Raw genomic sequence first — 21,660 nt, forward strand, 5'->3', positions numbered from 1 at the left:
GCAGCCTGAATGTATTTTTACCCATCATCCTCTTGCGCATGACGCACGAGCTGATCCCGGCCGGTATTCCCTAATGATCAGAAAGTGTTCTCCATTTAGAAGATTAATAGAGGTGGAAATCCGACGTTAGTTACTGTACATTAATTTGATGGAGATATTATCCTCATAAACACGTACAACACGTCCAGACGCATTCAATCAGAGTGATGCATCACTACAATCGCTTTAATCAGACATGTTAACGTTGCCAGTGTGGGCTGTGTTTAGACAGCACACTTTTACATGTCTAAGTGATGGTGATCAAACCCCTATCCCTATAACTTCTCAACCGTATGGAGACAATGAGATTTAATTGAAAGTAATTGTTTCAGAGTCAAGAGTTTCCCCCAGGAAATGTTCTGCAATTTTACTGCAGCTTTTTCTTTAGCACTGATGTTTCTCTGGCTCTCCACTCAAGAGCTGACATACTTGTCCTCCCATGTGTAAAACTGCGGGAATCTCATTTTGGTTTTTGTGAATATTAAAGTTGCATGACTGTTGTCAGCTGGCTGGACAGGAAATCTGGACACAGACTCGGATCTTCTTTAGTGGGTTCTGTGATATTAATGGAATCGCCCATTATTCCAACTCTTCTCGCTTTTTTCCATTCTTTCCTCTCCTGGTGCTAGTCGGCATTAACCTCAGATGGATGAATTTCATTCAGGCTGTGTCTTTAATTTTTGATAGGAAAGCTTCGTTTGAATATTTTAAGGCTGGATTTGAACATTCAGCTGGATTGTATATCATCTTTCTCTCTGACTCATTTGAGATGAACTTGACACCAACCCTGTGAGAGCAACGTTTGGCCCATGGTCATGTAAGTGTTTATGTTTACTGTGTTTTATCTAGTAGAACACCACAAAGCTTATGCAAAAACAGCTGTCTTCTATCAGTCCCCATGCTTTCTGTTTTACTCAGAAGTGAGTAATGATATTCCCCTGGCGATCCGGAGAGGGGTTCCCACCTCCGCGAACTGTGGCACACCCTGCTAATGGCCCAAACAAGCCGAGCGACCCACACCAGAGCCTGAAGTTACGACAATACACAACGATAATCTCTACCTGACCTCATTTCAAGAGTGATTCAGTGACAGATCAGGTCAAGATGGCTCCTGTCAGTTCTTGTTAGGCTCATATCAGGAATCATTTTAGGAAACCAAGCCGAGTTCAACTCACCTTACTCACCCTCCTAGTACAGTAGATGGAGTTACACCCAATGTAAAGGCTATCATGTTGTAAAATCTTTCAAATTGTTTTGATGCAAATGCAAACAGTTAGAGAGCATATAATTGTCTAATATGCTCCAATCATAGATCACATTTCTGGAATTGTCCCTGCAAACACACCTTATCAGATTAACGGTCAGTCTAGGTTTTTCAAGAACTGGACAATTTGGCGATCCTTAATATATGGATGACTTAAAAAAATGGACAAATTGGTTGGCTAGTCAGTGTGAGGCTGTGTCCTAAATTGCCCCCATACCCTTAAACAGGGCACTATTTGAGGGAACAGCCATTTGTAGTGGTGTCCGAAACTATAGTAGACGTTATCGAGTGCACCGAATTAATTCCTGTGTTTGACCAGAAGATGGCGCCCGGAGCTTAATCACGCATCCATACACTTTTCAAACCGCTGGTCCAATGTGGGTACAGCGTAATATCATACAGGTATAAATGAGGTACAAAAAATCCTTTTTAATTGATCATTAAATTTTTATTTAATTTATACATAGTTTCCATGACAGAGTTCAAGATAAATGTTTTCATCTTACTACTGGAACTCCCAGTTTGCTAAGTTTTAAAACCAAGCACAAACTATACAAAAGTGGCAGCCATTCTAGAACACTCAGTGTCTGAAATCCCTCAAGTGGACTATATTAGTGGACTAATGTAGGGAATTGTGAATGCGATTTCAGACATGCCCCCTACAGCATATTGAGCTGGTGCTCATGTGGGCTACCAAGGTATGAGCCCAGTCTGCATAAAATGTGGGAAATGCTTATCACTTATCAAAATGTATCATATATAAATCATATATAATAAATGAATTATACTAATCATGAAAATATATTTATATGTATATTTTATATGAACTATGTAATGCATATGTTCTCTATTTCTCTTTACTATTATTATTATTTATTAAAATAATATATAATTTAGAATTTATCATTTTTTTATGTTGTATGAAAGTTTATTTATTTATTTGCCAACTGACCGAATCCCCCTTCTGAACTCAATTTCACTCAGTTCTTTATTATTATTATTATTTATAAGTTTTAATATTGTATAAAAGCAAATATTTTATATTTACTCAAACAGGATATCACCTGAAGTCTCTCAAACCCCATTCACCTTGATGATGAGGTGTAGCGCCCCCTAGCTGTGACTCTAGAGTCGGCAGTGGTCATAAAGCATCTGTCATTAGTCATGTTTAAGTCTTGGACACAGGCGAGCATGAAAGCACTAATGAGGTCCCTGAGCCGTGGCGTCCCGCTGGATGACGGCCGCTAGTGCAACTGCTGGAGGCAAACCATGGCTGCTCGAAAGCGAAATGGCCCATGGTAACATCATAGACAGCAGAAGTTCTTTGTGCAGGAATATTTCAATATTTAAGTTGCATGAGCACATTTGCGGGCATAGTATAGAATTCCCCTTTTTATTCATGCTGTGTGTGTGTGTGTGCATACAGAATGCATAGTATCTTGTATCGATTTGTTGTAAATGTGTATTGATTTGCATGCATTGATTTTAGGGGTCACACAACATGCTTTCACAATGAATTTGTGCATTTATCCTCCAATCCATAGCAAGATGAATTGAGAATGGGGTATTCCTAGATTCCCACACATGCACACAGACACAGAGTGAAGTGTTTATAGTGCTGATGCAGTAGATGTTGAAGGCATTAAGCTGTAATCTGCCCTCTGGAGCCTGAAACTCACCACATAGTGTTTGATGTCATGCAGAGCAGAGAAACCACTCGACACACTGCAGCAGTGAAAGAGGGAAGAAAAAACTGATATTGAGACTCTCATGCAATCTACTCCTTCCTCTGTCCTTTCTGTCCCTTGAAACAGGGAAAACAGATTGTTGGACTTTAGAAGTACTAGTATTTTATTAATTTCTCTCTTGATGTGTTGTTCCCTCCCTGATGCTTTGCTAAAACAAAAAAAGATTCTCTTGGCTAGCAAGCATATGTTGTGTTTTGAATGCTGGTGTCCTAGATAGTTCACCCAAAAAATTTAGCCTAAATGGTCATCATTTACACATTCTCATGCTGTTACTAACCTGCATGACTTATTATTAGTTTCTCTTTTCCATGCAATTACAATTAATGGGGACTGAAGCTTTCAAGCTTCAAAAAGGTTGGAAAAGTACCATAAAAGTAAAAAGGGTCCATATTAATCATGCATTATATTTCAAGTCTTCAGGAGCCATGCAATAACTTTGTGTGTAAAACAGACTGAAATTTAAGCCGTTATTTAGTGAACTTTTTCCCTCCATTGAGCTGTTAACCACCAACTCATTGAGTCAATGAGCTGAATCGAGATACAGAGGAGTTTGATTTGTGAACGAATCATTCAGACGGGTTTTGTGAACTGATTCATTGAAAAGATCCAACGGAAAAGAGTGATTCACTTTTCATATGAGCAAGAACAGATGTTTTTAATTGAAGAATGTCACAGGTTTAGAATGGTGAGGTGGAACAAGGGTGGGTAAAAAAAATCGTTTACACTGTAAAAAATATTTTCATGATTTGTTATCACAACTTTTAATCTTTTGTCAAATCAACTTAGATAATTAATGTGGTTCAGATAACATATATTTTGAAGTTCTATTTATTAAACCATAATCTTTTGTCAAATCAACTTAGATAATGTTGTTCAGATAACATATATTTTGAGTTTCTATTTATTAAACCAATCTCTTTGTTGCATTAACTCAATTTTTTAATTTCAATGAACTCAAAATTTTAAGGCAACCAGGTAACTTACATTTTTAAGTTAAAGGTTTAACTTAAAAATGTAAGTTACCTGGTTGCCTTAAAATTTTGAGTTCATTGAAATTAAAAAATTGAGTTAATGCAACAAAGAGATTGGTTTAATAAATAGAAACTCAAAATATATGTTATCTGAACAACATTATCTAAGTTGATTTGACAAAAGATTATGGTTTAATAAATAGAACTTCAAAATATATGTTATCTGAACCACATTAATTATCTAAGTTGATTTGACAAAAGATTAAAAGTTGTGATAACAAATCATGAAAATATTTTTTACAGTGTAGGATAAACTATATTTTTTAACTAGGCCTATAGCTTAACCAGCTTTGAACCAGCCATCTCTAACCAGGCTGGACCAGTGTGAATTAGCATGGTCCACTTGTCTTTTCAGCAGAGCGGATCACTTACCAGGGATTTGTCTTGAATGTAATTGTCCCGTTTTAGGCAGACCCTGAGTTTTTTGGTAATTGGTAAAACATAATACTGTGTGTCAATACAAGACCTTGGCCTCTCTCCCAGGATGCAATCCACAGCTGAATATGATACTTCTGAAATCAGATAACGCCAGGACAGTGCCGTGATGTAAATCTGCAGTCCAGAGCAAGGCTTATTGAATTATCTAGCCACTAAATGTGACAAACTGACTCAGATTGTAATACATGGAGTGTAATGTAGTTCTCAGTCTTCCTGTGAGTGAAGGACTGCCCTGCCAGAGGAGAGAGAGAGAGAGAACCTTGACAGACCAAGGTGACATTTAGATGAAGACATTTTTGATGGATTTGTTATTGTGTGACATCCTTTTAAGGATGAGAGAGAGAGAAAGATAGAGAGATAGACGAAGGGTCACATTCCCCCCATAGCTGCTATACCTGTGTACATACACGTAGCCTGAACGACATGGCACATACTGATATACAGGGTTCAACATTTTTTGAGTTATTTGAGATACTGTTGTCTTTATATCAACTCAAACCAGTCTGGAAATTCTCCTCTGACCTCTGGCATCAATAATGCATTTTTGCCCTCAGAACTGACGCTCTCGAGATATTTTCACGAGACCATTATCTGTAAACTATAGAAATGGTTGTGAGTGAAAATCCCAGTAGGTAAGCGTTTTTTGAAAAATGATAAGTGAAAGAATGGTTGGGAGGGAGCATGAAGAATCATTTTCAGTCCAGACCTTAAATTCATTGAAAGTCTTTGGGATGTGCTGGAGGAGACTTCACAGAGTGATGGACTCTTGCATTGTCAATACAAGATCTTGACCAAAAATGTATGCACCTCTTGATGGAAATAACATCACAACATTTATTTCCATCAATAGGTGTTATCAATATACTTTTCTTAATATAACATACTTTAGTCATTTTAGTTGACTTTAAACTGTTTTTTTCTTTTTTTTTACACCTGTGTTGTGTAGCATTTGAATGTTTTGACAGTTTGTTTCATCCCAATGAAGCTTAATTGACCCTGACTCTGAGCAAGAGTCACACAGTATTCTCTGTAAAGCAGTGTTAAAGGGATAGTTTGGCCAAAAATGATATTTAACCCATGATTTACTCACCCTCAAGCCGTTCGAGATGCATATGTCAATCTTTTTTCAGACGAACACATTTTCAGTTATTTTAGAAAATGTCTTAGATCTTTCAGTGGTTATAATGTGAAGTTATGGGGTCCACCTCCTTCAAGTCCCAAAATGTGCGGTTTTGTCGTAAAAATATACATATTTAAAACTTTATAAATGAAAATATCTTGCTTCCGGCAACGGTCGGCGCGCGTTCACGGGAGATGGATGCCGGTGTATGACGTAGGACGTAGCGTAGGAAGCGTCGTGACGTCCTACGTCATACACCGGCATCCATCTCCCGTGAACGCGCGTCGACCGTTGCCGGAAGCAAGATATTTTCATTTATAAAGTTTTAAATATGTATATTTTTACGACAAAACCGCACGGATTACCCTCAGAAGGCCTTCGTTTATCCCCCTGGAGCCGGATGGATTACTTTTGTGAAGGATGCATGCACATTTTGGGACTTGGAGGAGGTGGACCCCATAGCTTCACATTATAACCACTGAAAGATCTAAGACATTTTCTAAAATAACTGAAAATGTGTTCGTCTGAAAAAAGATTGACATATGCATCTCGAACGGCTTGAGGGTGAGTAAATCATGGGTTAAATATCATTTTTGGCCAAACTATCCCTTTAATCTTTATAATCCTAACCGCATTTCCTGCTAGCCTCGATGATTCATTGTAAATTCATTGCAAAGTACTAAAACTTTATCTATCAGACTCAAATGTTGAATGACACAATAACCATATAAAATTCATACACTACACGGTTAAGTTCATACATAAGTACATAGTGTATAGTGTGTCATTTGTGATACAACTAAGGGGTTAGTTAGCCTCTGCTGGTATATACTGTAACTACACCTACTTGGCTCATTTAATTGAAAAGCAGTCCTTCCATTTCTACAGCCGCCATATTGAGCATAGCAGATTCGCTCATTCATTTTTCAATGAGTGGTCCATTACCTCCTTATGGAAGCCTGTTTACACCTCAATTTTATGTATGAATGTTTGTATTTATTTATTGAGATGAAACAGGGTTGCGTATGCTTTGTTTTATATTGTATATGCAGGAAGTTAGCAAGATGGTTACAGCAGTTACGTTATGAAACTGAACTGGATGCCAGTTGGCTGAGAACCTAAATTCAATCTATAACTCCTGATTGCTGTACATTTTTGAGTCATGACTTAGAATAACAAAGCACAACCAGCACATGGAGTTCATGTAATGACTCTCTGACAGAACAGTAAGTGTGCCAGAGCTTGTGAATTCTTGGAAATTGTCAAGTCTTGTTTTAATTTTAGCATGTGTCTTAGTCTCTGGCCTGACACTTCTAACAGCAGCCTAACTCTAACCCCTGGAGACTAAGCGCAAAGCTTCTCCAGATGAGAGCAGAGGGAAGACTTGAAAGAGTCATTACGTGCACTACAATCAAAAGGAAGTACAGCGAGAGCATTCTGGGGGATTTGGAAGCGCAGTGTACTCTCAAATGTGAAACTCAATGGGGCTTCCTGTTAAAGCTGGGCCGAACTCCGCTTTGGATATTCACAACAGCGAGCTTGCAGAGGAGAGGACGTGTTTGGTTTGGCTGGACTCTCAGCAGCTGTAGGGAGGTGTGGGAAAAGGAGAGAGATTTCACCCCATTCATTATGGGAGAATCTGACGTAATAATGATCACTAATGCTGCTTATGAGAAACTTTCAGCTTGTACAGCGACCTCATAAAAATCGTACAAGCACCAGTGCTGTGGAAAAGCTGCAGGTGGAAGCTGGGAAGCCTTCACAGAAAAAAACCCCAATAGTTCTGTCATCATTTATTCACCCTCACATCGTTCCAAACCTGTATGACGTTCTTACTTCTTTGGAACAAAAAAGAAGATGTTTGGGAGAATGTTTTAGCTGTTGTTAGCCATAAAATGAAAGTCAGTTGGGTTCAAAATCTTCTTTGTATTAAAATCAGCATGCATTTAAATGTAATACAACAAGTTGAACAGAAAAAGCTGCAAAGTGGACCAGACTTTGTCTTGTTACACAACATTGTGTGGGTTGGTTTTCATTATCAGTCTGCAGAAGGAACCAGTGAGAAGATTGTGTGTATCTGTTGAAATCAGCTATGACAAATTAGTTACTTAACCCAGAAAACAAAATGTTATGCAATTCATAATTTTGTAATGCTATAGTTGTGTAGTTTCCTTCTCCTTTGGCTCAGATATAAATTTATTATGCCTCTAATGAGAATTTCCATTGTGCTTCAGAAGATGAAGTGTCTTTGAACAAACAGTGCTCTAATTGCAGGCTCTGTCCTCCCTGAGGCAAACGGGGGTTAAGTGTCGTGTTGACAACTACGAGTTCATGGGTCAGAGTTACTTGGGAATGAACTAAAGTTCACGTTAATATTTTCCATTGTTGACTGAGTGTTTTTAGCAGTGATGGAAAACTCTGAAGGCCGGCCATCATTTTGACAGATTACACTGAGGGTGATCTACTGTATCACCTATCTATCTATCTATCTATCTATCTATCTATCTATCTATCTATCTATCTATCTATCTGTCTGTCTGTCTGTCTGTCTGTCTGTCTGTCTGTCTGTCTGTCTGTCTGTCTGTCTGTCTGTCTGTCTGTCTGTCTGTCTGTCTGTCTGTCTGTCTGTCTGTCTGTCTGTCTGTCTGTCTGTCTATCTATCTATCTATCTATCTATCTATCTATCTATCTATCTATCTATCTATCTATCTATCTATCTATCTATCTATCTATCTATCTATCTATCTATCTATCTATCTATCTATCTATCTATCTATCTATCTATCTATCTATCTATCTATCTATCTATCTATCTATCTATCTATCTATCTAATGCAAAGACGATATCCAGTCGAACATTTCTTGACTGTCTTTGTGACATTCACCTTTGACCTTTAAGTTTAGTTTAAGTGTAGTTTTTTTAAGGCTTTACAGTACTAGAATACTGATATTTGGCAGACATCAAAAACTATTATTACCACGGTAATGTTTTGTAAAGATACTTCGATAAAGGATGCATTTGTTTACTCAAGTACCAATAAGAGTAGAACAATTCTGTACACATATTATCAGTACAGGTACAGTAAAGCAGGACAGATGCTGTCATCATGTCCATTTGTGATTTCTGTATTGAACAGGGAATTTCATCACAGTTGTTCAAATGCCATCAGTTTCTTTGCATCGTCTTTTAGAGACAGGCCCTTGAGACAGGGGAGTGAGATATATTTTGTTCTCTGTGAGTTTGATGAGATTGATGTATTTTTAGATGTGCTAAAAGCTCTGGGCGATCTAGTTATCTCTCTCATTCTCTCTGAAGAATTAGCTAACATTAAGACAACTGCACAAAAAGAAATATAAACTGTCATCCCGTGCAGCAGTCTGTGTGTAATTTAGAGACAAAGCTGGAGTGCAAATTCTCTCTTGTTTTCTTGTTTGCTATTTTTATTTCTCTCTTTCTCTATTTCTGATCCTCTGAGCCAAAGTTGTTCATAAATAATACAGATAATCCAGCTTTGTTTTGATGTAGATAGTTCATGCTCAGTTGAGTTTCTCTGTGTGTGTGTGTGTGTGTGTGTGTGTGTGCGACGTGTGTGTGTACACAGTCCACAGAATGTATTTGAACACTTAAGTCACACTTAAAAATGCATGAATGTCTTTGCATTATAAAACAAAGGATCAAACCAAGTGGCATTCATTTTAAACAAAGATAGCACACATCATTTTTCAAGTGAAACTTTTCTCACGAATAAGTTAAAATAATAGATAAACTGTTAAAAGTGTAATGTCCATACTGTAGTTATTGTGATAAACCAAGTGCTTCATGCGGCCTCAATGTTAACACACAACACAGCGCTGTCTCTTTAAATGCCATGTTCAGTGAAATGACACTGCTGGAGGGTGATGGCCTACTGGCTCTAAACTCTCTCAAGCTGATTTATATTATATTATATACATGTTTCCAGTATGATGTCAGAATAAAGTGATTTCCAGTGGAAGTAGTGCAGCTTGTCATCACAGTGAACTAGGGGTTTCTATCTATCTATCTATCTATCTATCTATCTATCTATCTATCTATCTATCTATCTATCTATCTATCTATCTATCTATCTATCTATCTATCTATCTATCTATCTATCTATCTATCTATCTATCTATCTATCTATCTATCTATCTATCTATCTATCTATCTATCTATCTATCTATCTATCTATCTCATTTAGTTGACAGTAGCAGTTATAGCTGATCAGGTTGCACTCAGAGTTTTATGGCAGATGTGGCTGGTCAGTGTGAACCAAGCTTCTCTTAAATTAGTCCAGCACATAGAGGGAATCTGTCTCTTTGGCTGTGAGAGGAGGTGTTCTCCTCTGTGACCCAACCACATGGCATCACTCAACAAAATTGAATCACAAATCTACACAGGAGGAAAGAGAGGAGGGAGATGGATGGAACGGGGGAGAAAGAGAACAATGCTGACACATCAGTTTTATCAGTGGTTCTCCTTAAAGTCATTACAGTACATTACATCTCACCACGACACAAGTCCATCTCTTTGTTGCTTTGAATAGAAATTCAGAGCTGATTTACCGTGTACTAGAAAACCTTTCCCTGTTCTTTCAGCCTTTACCCTTTTTTACTTTTCCATCATTCCTGTAACTACTCCCAGTTGTGTTTGAGCTTCAAACTTATCTGTAAAAATGTTTCCAGCACATTGATTTCTGATTTTCAATCCATTGTAAGTAATAATACACTTTGATAAGATGGATACTGTTAAAAATCTGAATGGTGCTGCCAACGTCAGTGTTTTTAAGCATGCAAGAATGCATGTCTTCAATTTCCAAAGGTCTTAGATGGGTCAAAATGAAAATTAAGTTGTCAGCAGTTTAATAGAAGTTTGATGATGGAAGTAGAAATCCTATTTTAAATCACTAAAGAGAAATTCATTTTTAACATTTAAACACCTCTAAATCCATCAGACTAGACCAGCTGGGCCAGATAAGACCTGCAAACCACACTCTAAGATAAGTCTGTAACAAATAGGACACAATATACTGTTATTGTGTTATGAAGGCATTTGGTTTAGTCAGATCAGTGTGTTAACCCTGTTGGCATCTGTTGGTGTTGGTCATGTATTTATTTAAATTTTTTTTTTTTTTTTGGTGTTGGTCATGTAAGTGACGCAGCCTACTATAATCTGGCGATTGTCCACGTTCGTCGACGTCTGTCATTGTGGTGTGAATTGGCCTTAATGTTCATTAATCAGACCAAATACAACTAGAAAGAGCAATAGTAGAAGTGGCGATCGTGGGCCAAAGGCAGAGCTGATTCCGCACTGCCCTTCACACGGTGACAGGCGAAGGCGTCCTGTGCTGATCTCTCTCTTGTGTAAGTGAGTCATTCCAGCTGTTGGGAATCACAGTGATTAGCATTGTTACATAAGCAAAGTGATTTCTGACTGTTGTTGATTTTGTCTGACGTCAGGCACGACCTATTTAGTTTATATGTTGGCTGAGTAGAAGGGTGTTGTATTTGTAGATGAGAAAAGGAGGGGAAAAGACAAGATGAAGTGAAATGAGGCACAGAGTAGTGATACTTGCTCTTTCTAGCTCTGATATTGACCTGACTGCACACAGTATGGTTTTGGCCACACAAATGTGCCCAAAATTCCCTCTTTTATATATATATATGTATAATACACTGTCTGTGGATGGTGTGTGTGTGTGTGTGTGTGTATTAATATAAATGCTGAAGGTGGACACTCTCTGGCTTTTCTAGGCTTTAGCTGAAGCAGCAGATGTGACAGTTATTGATCCTCTTCAGGGATCAGCTAATCTGTACCTGGCTCTTTGAAGCTTGCGCTAATGTTACATTTGTGCTGTCATGTATGGTTTCTGGGATTACTTGGGAGCTGGAGCTCAGGACATTACGCCTGTGTGTGTGTGTGTGTGTGTTAAAGGCTAGGTTTGTCCAGCATTGACAGACCTTTTGCGATACTGCGTACGGTCTGGTCCACTTAGCATATTAGCAACTGCCGTTTAGACCGGAGGAGACTGTCCGATTGACATGTATAGAGACCAATCACAGTTCATTTTGTTTTTATGCACCAGGATTTAGGCTGGATTACCTGCAACTGCATCAGATAGTCAGTATACAGTCTGTGGTTGTGCTGTCTGAGGATGAGATTAGTGCTAGATTATTGTGAGAAGTTGGGGAAAGTGTGTGTGTGATTATTGGGTGTTCTGTGCTCCATGTGTTTTGGATTGTTTAGTCTAATCTTTCATTGCTTTTATAAATGATGAGTGTTTTGTGGTTATTGATACACTCCAGAAACATGGGCTCTGTTTGAAAGCTGACTCGTTTCCAATAAGCTGTTTGTTGCATTAATTTGTAATTTTCTAATTTCCAGCCAACTGAACAGATCCGCTACATCTGCACTGGAAGAATCACGGCTGTTAGATCAAGGTTTTGTAGTTTTTGCATTGTTGATTCATCTGAGCACATTTGATAGTTCCATGACCGCTGATTAGATTTAAATACCAGCGCTTTGTTCTTGATAAAGGAGCATAAGCCTTCATAAATTCATCATTTGTAGACCATAAATTACAATGACATCTTCACACAGACTCTTTTTGGAGGCTAAAGATTATGATGATGTAATATATTTATTTGAAAAGAGCCACTGTTGACTGACACTCTGAGATTCAAAACATAGCAAATAATCAAGTTAGGGAAACGAGAACTGAAACTATTAATTAAAAGAAAATAGATGGTTTTATGTTGTTATTTTTCATTAATTTGATTTATTTATGCATTTATTTACCTGTTCATTTATGTTTTTGTAATAACTGTAGAAATTATCTTAAACATATATTAAATTGTTGCTTGGGCAATTGAAAATTACGTGACTCAAGGTCCCTATAATATACACACAAAATATTTAAGTAGATGTCACACTTTATTTCAGACCAAATAAGAATAATAAGCAATAACCACTTTCAATATACTGTCTATTTTTAATACATTTTACTGAAAATCATATGGTTCATAGAATAATGTTCAGTGAATATCATCTAAAAGTGGCGGAGCTTAGCAAAAGGTCCATTGCCATCCTCAGAAATGCAAAAAAAATGGAAATGTGAAGTGGAAGCAGAAATTCCGTACTAAATTCTTTAAGATTGATAGTCCTTACTTGGAACTGAATTGGAATGATAGTTAACATGTCTGCAGTTACTGCTCACGCAGTGCTTAGTTACATTTTTAATGTTCGGTCTGTGAATCTTCTTGCATGTTCTTTTCAGGGTGTCCATCATCACCCAGCGGTGTAGTGGTGCTGGTTGGGTGACGGTTCCCATCACATTCAGAGGCCCAAACGCTGTGCTGTAGTGTTTCACTTTTAATGTAATCCTTCTCTGCTGGCCATCATGGGTTAAATGACCACAGTGGGAAGCCTTGTCGTTCTGATGCATGCTGGGAGTCTAATGGCATCATGTTGAGATTGAGCAGAGACGGGCCATCATACAGTGCGTTACAGCGGTCTCAGATTAAAGCCTTTCACCAGTGATCAGATGACAATGAACGTGTAGACAGAAACTCAATGGGCCTCGTGTTTGAAAAAGATTCAACTACACAAAGACAACCGCACAAAACTCTGACATCACAGTCAGGAGTCAAAGGAAACAGCAGATATTTATTTTACGATCCCTTTCTTGGTAACTTTAGTGTGTGTGACCGTTTCGGTTACTTTAGTGTGTGTAACAGTTTCTGTAAATTTCTTAAAAGTTTTAAATATGAACTCTGAAGAAGAAAAACAGCTGGAAAGCAATTGGAAAAAAACTGACCCTTGAAGTACAATTTTAATATAATATATAATATTGTATTGCATGACATCGTAATGTATTGTATTTTTTTACATAGTATAGTTCCCACCCAATAATAATTAATTGTAATAATATTTATTTCTTATTTATTTATTTGCATGTTTTAATGTTAATAAAACATATATATTTTAGAAAAAAAAATACTGGTGTTCCACCAATTTTTATCAATGAATTTCCATGATTTATCCAAATATATATATATATATTAAATATTGCTGTGGAAATTTTACAGTTGTTTGTCATGTTCTATGTCCTAAAAATTATACTTAGTAGTGGACAGAAGTCTCAAAGAAGTCGACAATGGCCTGAAGAGTTTTGAAGAATGTTTTGACTGGTTTCATTCATACAATGAAAGTCAACAGGAAAGTCACTGTTGTTTTGGACCCCACTGACTTTCACTGTATACACACACACAAAAAAAAAAAAAACAGAGAAACATTTTAAAAAAATAGCTTTGTTTGTGTTTCACAGTCAGGCTTGAAACGACATTTAGAGTGAATAAATGGCAGAATTTAAATTTCTCTTTAAGTGGAAAAAATTCTACAAAAGTAAAGTAAGAAATGATCTACTCCATCTATGTTTTGATCATCATCCTGAATCCTGAATCAAAAAATGCCTTTTTCTCAGCTTTTTGCTCAAAATGTTGCTTTTTTATGAAACTTGCTCACATAAAAAAGAATGCATTAAGCTAGAATAAAACTTTTTTTTTTTTTTTTTTTAAGCAGAGGCTCTGTTCTTTCTTTTGATATATTGCATGTTCAGACATGCGTTCAACAAAATATCCTGGGGCCATGAAACTTTTGTGACAATTATTAAAAATGCTGGCAGTAGCTGGCAACTTTTTTTCAAAAATGCTGGCGGAGAAAGAGTTAAAACTAAACAGTTAACTATTATGATATGACCTCTTCTGCTTCTTGGCACCTGTGTTGATCTTGTCATGGTTTTATGTGAAAGTGAGGACAGTTCATGCAGAAGCCAAACCCAGTGTGACGGTGTGCGGTTTGTTAGTAGAGGTGAGGGTTGCGTGAGCGAAGTGTTTGGTCTCTGTTGGGTTTTGGCAATGACGTGGTGTTCCGTACAGCTTGATGAATTCAGTGTTTGTTCTTCAGTCTAACTAAAGACAGAAGCACATAAGAAGAGACACAAAACACAAAAAGAGAGGGAGAGAAAGATATTGCAGGGTTTGTTTTCCCGTGGGATTAAAATGCCTCAGAGAAATTGAATATCTGAGAAACATCAAGGCAGTAATCCTGTTCTTAGCGGAACACCGAAGCTTCTTCCCGCCCTCTGTTTTTCCTCATCTCTCTCTGCATCCATCCTCTATCCATCATTCTCTCTCTGCATCCTTGTCTCACTCTTCTGTTTTTTCTCCATCTGTCCCTCTCATCCTCCTCTTTCTGCTTTTCACTTGTCATCTCACTTTCATCGCTGCCCCCTCTTGATTTGTATGAATCATTCTTATCTAACAATAATGCAAATGTAATATAATTTTGATAATTTAATAAATAATAAGAAATTAAAATATTTGAAGTATTATTAATTAAACGAATTTTAATTTAATTGATATTGATAAAAATAAGAAAAAAGTGTATTCTAAGAGAGTAACAATAAAAAAAAAGAAATAAATAGTATTTTAATTCTCACAATTAGCATCTTAAAATTATGCATGTGTAATTTTGCTAAAAATGTGCATGTGAATGATCTTGCCCTGTGAAAAGCACTGCATCTACAATATATTATATATCTGTATGATACGGATGTATTTGTGTGTTTTCAAAAGCAGAGCTGACGTGAGTGGACTTTATTTATGTCCTGCACATAAGCAAGGAAAGAATTCATGCAGTGTTTATCAATCATCATCTAATCGTGGTCTTTGGGATCCTTTAATGAGGGTATCAGTGATCTGTACTACACACTCCACTGGAGAATGGACTGAAACTGAGGATGGTGTGTTTCTCTGTGTGTTTTACTATGCATTCTCTCATTCACTCATTCCTTTTTCTTTATCTCTCTTGCTCAGTGTGCTGAAAATGTATTTGCACAATGGTGTACTGTATTGCCCAAGCTAAAGCAGGGTAGGCAAATGATAATACAAACTAAATCTGTATTTTATGTTTCAAAAGAAAATGTAAGGGGTGCTTGTCCATACAAAAGTACAATAGAACAAAATTCTATCCTTGTTAAAACATTTAGTCCACAATATAGACAAATGCAGACCCGCACATAGAAACCGACAGAAAGCACCTTGTTGTTTACCACCAGCAGATTCAGTCTGGCAGCCGGTAAAGTGTGTTTGTGTGTCATGTACGTTCAGATTAAGCTGCCAGAAAACATCAGCTCCATCTTTGACAGCCTGTAATTTTGAAGTGAGCCTGTCCAGACAGGCAAGTGTGTGTGGACCTTGTTCTGAAATATGAGCAAGTGCCATTTGCTAAGGCTCAGTATGAGCTAGTAGTGCTCACACTTAAAGGGATAGTTCATCCAAAAATGAAAATCGCTCACCCTCGTGTCGGTCCAAACGTGTATGATTTTTGTTCATCTTCAGAACACAAATGAAGATAATGAAATCTGAGAGATTTCTGCTTCTCCATTGAAAGCCTATTCACCCAAAACTCTGACGCTCAACTGTACTTGCTTGACGTGCGAAAACTCAACTTAGACAGTGAACCTCATCAAGCAACCATGCTTACCAAAATTCGAATGCTATATATCCATGTTCTTTTTCGCAAGAACCAATGAGGTTTGTTCTTGCATGTCAAGCAAGTACAGTTAAGTTTGTTCGCTAATAAATGTTTGTACGTGAATCCGAAGCTAAACAAAAGTCTTATGGATTTGGAACAACATGTGGGTCAGTAACTGATGACAGAATTACAATTTTTGCATGAACTTACCCTTAAGGATGCTGTCACATTTACCATTCTTCTGCAAATTTTCGCAAGCAAAATTTCAATAGGAATCCATATGATCAGGGCAAAAGATTTCCCCATGCAGACTTTGCATCTGGTTCAAGTTGCTCACACAAATTTGACGTGTTGAACAACAGAATGCTTATTGATTTGAAAATCACTTTGTGAGCTGTGCTTCATACCAAGCTACACACGTGACAATGGACAATTGATATTTTTGCCTCCAAAATTTCACTAATGTGACCACACCTTTATGGTTGGGAAATGAATGAACACTTTATAGCATTAATAATATTATAGAAGTATAAATATTTGCTCTTTTAAATTGGGCCAATAAGGAACCACCCTACAAACCACCTAGCAACCGCATAGCAACATTCTAGCATTTCGGCTTTTTTTTTTTTTTCACAAACAAGCACCACCACCTACATTGTCAGATGATGTTTTAAATATGTTTTAAGTGTTGCTCATGTGTTTGACTTTGTTTTCGCTGTTTAAGGGCCCTCCAGAAAATCTCAGCTCATTTTTAATAGTTTCCCCTCCAGGACATGTTCTTTATGTAACCTTTGCCTTTCTTCTGACAGATGACTTAAAGAGTCTGAATCATATGTGAGGTCATTCGTTTTTAATGAGCTGTTGGGTTTCTGGAAGGAGGTCAGAGCGTTGACGTGTCTGATTTGAAATCATCACCGCTGTCTTCTGCATACTATGAACTTTGTTTCTTTAATGGGTTAGTTCTCCCATAAATGAAAATTCTGTCAGTAATTACTCACCCTCATGTAAGACTTCTGTTCATCTTCGGAACACAAATTAAGATATTTTTGATTAAATCTGAGAGCTGTCTCTAAGATTTAAGTGAGTTCACGTAGATCTGAGTGAGTTCACGTAGTGTAACAGCGCAGTGCTTCTGGGTTGTACGTCAGAACGTAGGCTCACTATTGGCCTCGCTATTGGCTGACGCTGGTCATGTGTGTGATGCGTGTGATCCTGGCCAATAGTTAGCCTACGTTCTGACGTACAACACAGAAGCGCTGCGCTGTTACACTACGTGAACTCACTCAGAGGCCCACACAGAAGAAAATGAATAGTTGAATAAAGTCTTTTTTTTTTTTTTTGCGCACAAAAAGTATTCTCGTCGCTTGATGAACTAAGGTTGAGCCACTGTAGTCACTTGGACTATTTTAATGATGTTTTTACTAACTTTTCTGTGCTGGCAGATATTAATTACCTAGCAGCCTATGAAGGAGTGAGCCAGCTCTCAGATTTAATCAAAAATATCTTAATTTGTGTTCCCGAAGATGAACGAAAGTCTTACGGGGTTGGAACAACATGAGGGTGAGTAATTCATTTTTGAGTGAACTAACCCTTTAAAGCACCAGTACATAAATGGTTCTCTGAAGTATTACAGGATACAATGTTCCTTATGGAGCTTTAAAAGGTTCTTCTTTAGCATCTGGCTTTAAACCTGAAAAACACCTTTTCTCTTTATTTAAGGTTCAAGTGTGTATTTCTTGCCACTAGCGGCACCAAATTGAATCTGTTTTTTCAAGCAGCCTGACATAGCAACTTTGACTCATCCAATGCCGTGATTCGGGATAAGGCTAGACGAGGTAGTCATTGAAACCTGTTTGAAAGCAATAATTATTTATGCAATTCTGTGGCATAGAAATGACACACTGTATGTTTAAGATGAAGTCAGAAGGTGAACTGGCAACCACAGAATCTTTCCAAATTACTGCAAAATGTATAATTGGAACAATGAGAAAATCTCAACATCAGCCCTTGCTAATGAACACCTGCACTGTAATGTCTATTTGCATCATCTTTTTTGTGTATGTTTTGTATAATTTAGTAATGGGCATAAACTCGGTGAACTCTTCCATTGTTCATAATGTTCCCCAATGCCTGTGAGCACTGTTGTTTTCCATCCAATACTGGTCCTGTATTGATTGGCTACTTAGGAAATATTACATGGAAAAGAGATGGAATATGGAAGAGATCGTCTCAAAGTTCCCGTGGCACATGATCTGACATGCACTTTGTGTTTTTGGCACAACACACATTAGACAGATTTCAACTGAATTAAAAGTGAACTTTTCATCCATTCACTCAGCCAGCCCTTTATGATGAGAGAAAGACAGAGGGATAAAAAGAAAGAGTTGGACAATGCATGCTTTGTACGCCTCTGTGATTGAGGGTAAAGGGTAAAATGATGTAAGTGTGGTCACCTCTAAAATATTCCAACCTGTAATCTTTATACAAACATACACATGTGTAGTCATACTGATGCTTTATAGCTAATAATTGAATAACAGTCAACTGTTATCCAGACTGAGTCCTGGCAAGGCTTTCGAATCCTCAGCCAATCAGGAAACAGCCTGGGGTTGCAGAACTGTAAGTCTGTTGATGATCACATGTACATGGTCTGACTGTCAGTTTGTGATCTTACATACACAGAAGGAGCTATGGTTATGGTTAGTTTGACTGACAGGCTACCTAGCTGAGACTTTTTAGTACTGTCTAAAGTTTTTTAGTATTAAAAACGGATTATAATTGCCAGTGTTGGGGAAAGCTACTTTTAAAAGTAACCGATTCCAAAATGATGTTGCTCCCTAAAAAAGTAACTAATTGCATTACTTAGTAATGTTTTATGTAAAGTAATGTTGCGTAACTTTTTCTGACCTCGGCTGGGCATGCTTGTTTGTTTAAAAAAAAAAAAAAAAAGTCACATTTTTGGCAAATATAAAGGCCCTTTCACACCAAAAGTGAAATAAGCCTTAGGCTGAAGGAAATGCAGATTCATATCTGTACAGTAGAGGGCACATCTCAAACAAACCTTTCAGCTGTGCTGCCATTATGGATTAGGACGCAGGAAAAGAAAGTCCAGCGCTCTTACTTCAGCAACAAAAAAAGAGAAGATGTTTAACAAATGTAATTTTTGCTTATGAATATGGTTGAATTTGATCATCGAAGGTCAGCTGCAAAGACACTGGTTAATAAAGTGAGATTAAATACATAAAGTATTTGAGTAATTTAACTTTTAATCACTGCAGATGTGCAGTAATTATTTGCAGTTCACTGTTTTTGTTCATTTTGAGGAATACTGAACCTGCTTTTGCAGGGTGGGATGTCTGTAAACAGAAGTCATAAAATCAGGTTCGTAGAACATACACAAATATAACAAGTTTTTTTTGTCACTTGTGAGTGGGCCAGAATTCAAATTTAAAGTTTTTTGTTTGTTACTGTAGCTGTTTTGGCTAGTTTGATAATGCCTTTAGTGACAAATAATAATTTAACAATGTCCTGGTAGCAACCTCAGCATTGTGCACTCAAATCTAATTGAGATTAAATGCTTCTCTCTATAGATACTGTGGAAAGTACATTTGCAATAACACTTGAGATTTACAGACACTTTACCATGGTGAAATTAAAGTATTAGAGTCCTGTTGGCAATATAGAAATGTGGCTGGGAATAGCTTAGAACTGGAATTTTTGTTTCCAAAAAGGGCAAGACGCACTCTTCTCTAAAATTCATGGCCATAGGGAAATAGAGAGAGATGGAAAAAGGGGTTGGAACAAAAGATCAGTACCTGAACACTGAAGCAGGAATGTGGTTTTTAAAATGAAAGTGGGATAAAAAGAGATACACAGGGAGAGACGGCGAGAGAGATGGGCATTCATGCCTTTCAACCTTCTTTTGATGAAAAGCTTCCTTTCAGTGTGACTGTGAAAGAGGGATTAGGGAGAAGTGGATGGTGAGAAAGAACAGTGCATTCCTCTAAACGCCGCTCCTATTCATCCGTCAAAACACCTTAATTCACTCTCCGTCTCTCACCACTGTCTGTGCGCTCATGTAAAAAAAAATATTAAGAAAGCTTATATTGAACTTGTAGCAATTCCTTGCCTTCTATAACTCTTTCTCTCTGTTTTTGTCTCTGTGTAGCTCTGCTAACTTGTTTGGTGCTATGTGTAAAAGAGACCTACTAGCCCTGAATGAAAGCGTGAATCTGCAGGTAGAGCAGTGGCTCTGACTGCACTTTAGAAGCCGGATAAATAAATATACATAATAGTACATCATATTTATATATAGACTGTATATATTAAGGTCTGTAAGAATCATATTTTGTGGGGGTGTTTTGTACTCGGAGTACAAAAACTTAACTAAGTCACATGATTTAAAGGGGTCATGAACTGGCTTTTTTTATATTTTTTATATTGTTGTCTGAGGTCAACTTCTGACGTTCGCTTGGTTTTTACATTCAAAAACATCAAAATGAATAAGTAATAGGCTATTTTCTACCCTGGTTTTGAGGCTAGCTCCTGAAACGCTCGGTTTTTATGGGCGTGCCGCATTGAGGACTTGGAAGTAAACGCCCACTGCTATGATTGGATTACAGTTTTGCATATTATAATGAGTTTCATGTAATGCACGAATCGATGGGCGGGGCTAAACAGGCAGTGTTGAAGTAGGCGTTGATCTTCTCCTGCGGAAGCGGGGTTTGATACCCTTTGACGTCATAGATCCCCACTTTGAAAAACCTGTCGTTTGCTGTGCCTGGTGTCAATAAAAGCTTTTATTGGACTAACAAGGAAGTTTTCAGTTCTGAAACTTACAGGATATTTTTATAGTATGATGACCTCTTATATGTCAAAAGCTCAAGGAAAATTTGAGCTTTTGACATATAAGTTCATCACCCCTTTAAGGTATTGTTTATGTCCATAGCATTAATGGTTAAAAATGTGTAGTACTTGTGGTCGGGGTTTTGTTCAGATCCTTAACTCTAAGTATGAGCATTAGTAATAGTGATGATTGCCTTAGCCAGCACCATCAGTTACAGACCACAGACATTTTAATGCTTCAGCTATATAATACCACTCTCCCGAGGATTTTCTTGAGAATGGCTTCGTTTATCAATATCAGCCTCATTTCCTTTTAATGAACTCATCTTGTCTTCTAGATAATGTCAGTGTAGTGGCTCCTCATTAATCAGTTTAAGCAAATAAACAAATGTGAATCTACAACAGTCCAAAAGTTTGAATCTCAGCCAAGGCCTAACACCACCATGACCTGACTGTCTGCTTCAATGACCTTTGCAGCTATTGATGGCTTCTACAGTCTCAAAATGATTCAACCCGTTCATGGCAAACATCTTTAGTACTAAGTAGAACACCGTTTTGCTGTTATGACCTGCTGCAAACGAGATGTATAACCAGACACCAGCTTCTGGCAGTGTTTCTGC

General features: G+C 37.5%; 1 protein-coding gene across 1 annotated transcript in view; it reads left to right on the forward strand.

Annotated features, from left to right (window-relative positions):
• Nucleotides 1–21,660, forward strand: part of gpc1b (glypican 1b) — a 92,898-nt gene that overhangs the window by 1,292 nt on the left and 69,946 nt on the right. The window lies entirely within an intron of this gene.

Source organism: Squalius cephalus, assembly GCF_949319135.1.
Source record: "Squalius cephalus genome assembly, chromosome: 7".
Classification (NCBI taxonomy): domain Eukaryota; kingdom Metazoa; phylum Chordata; class Actinopteri; order Cypriniformes; family Leuciscidae; genus Squalius; species Squalius cephalus.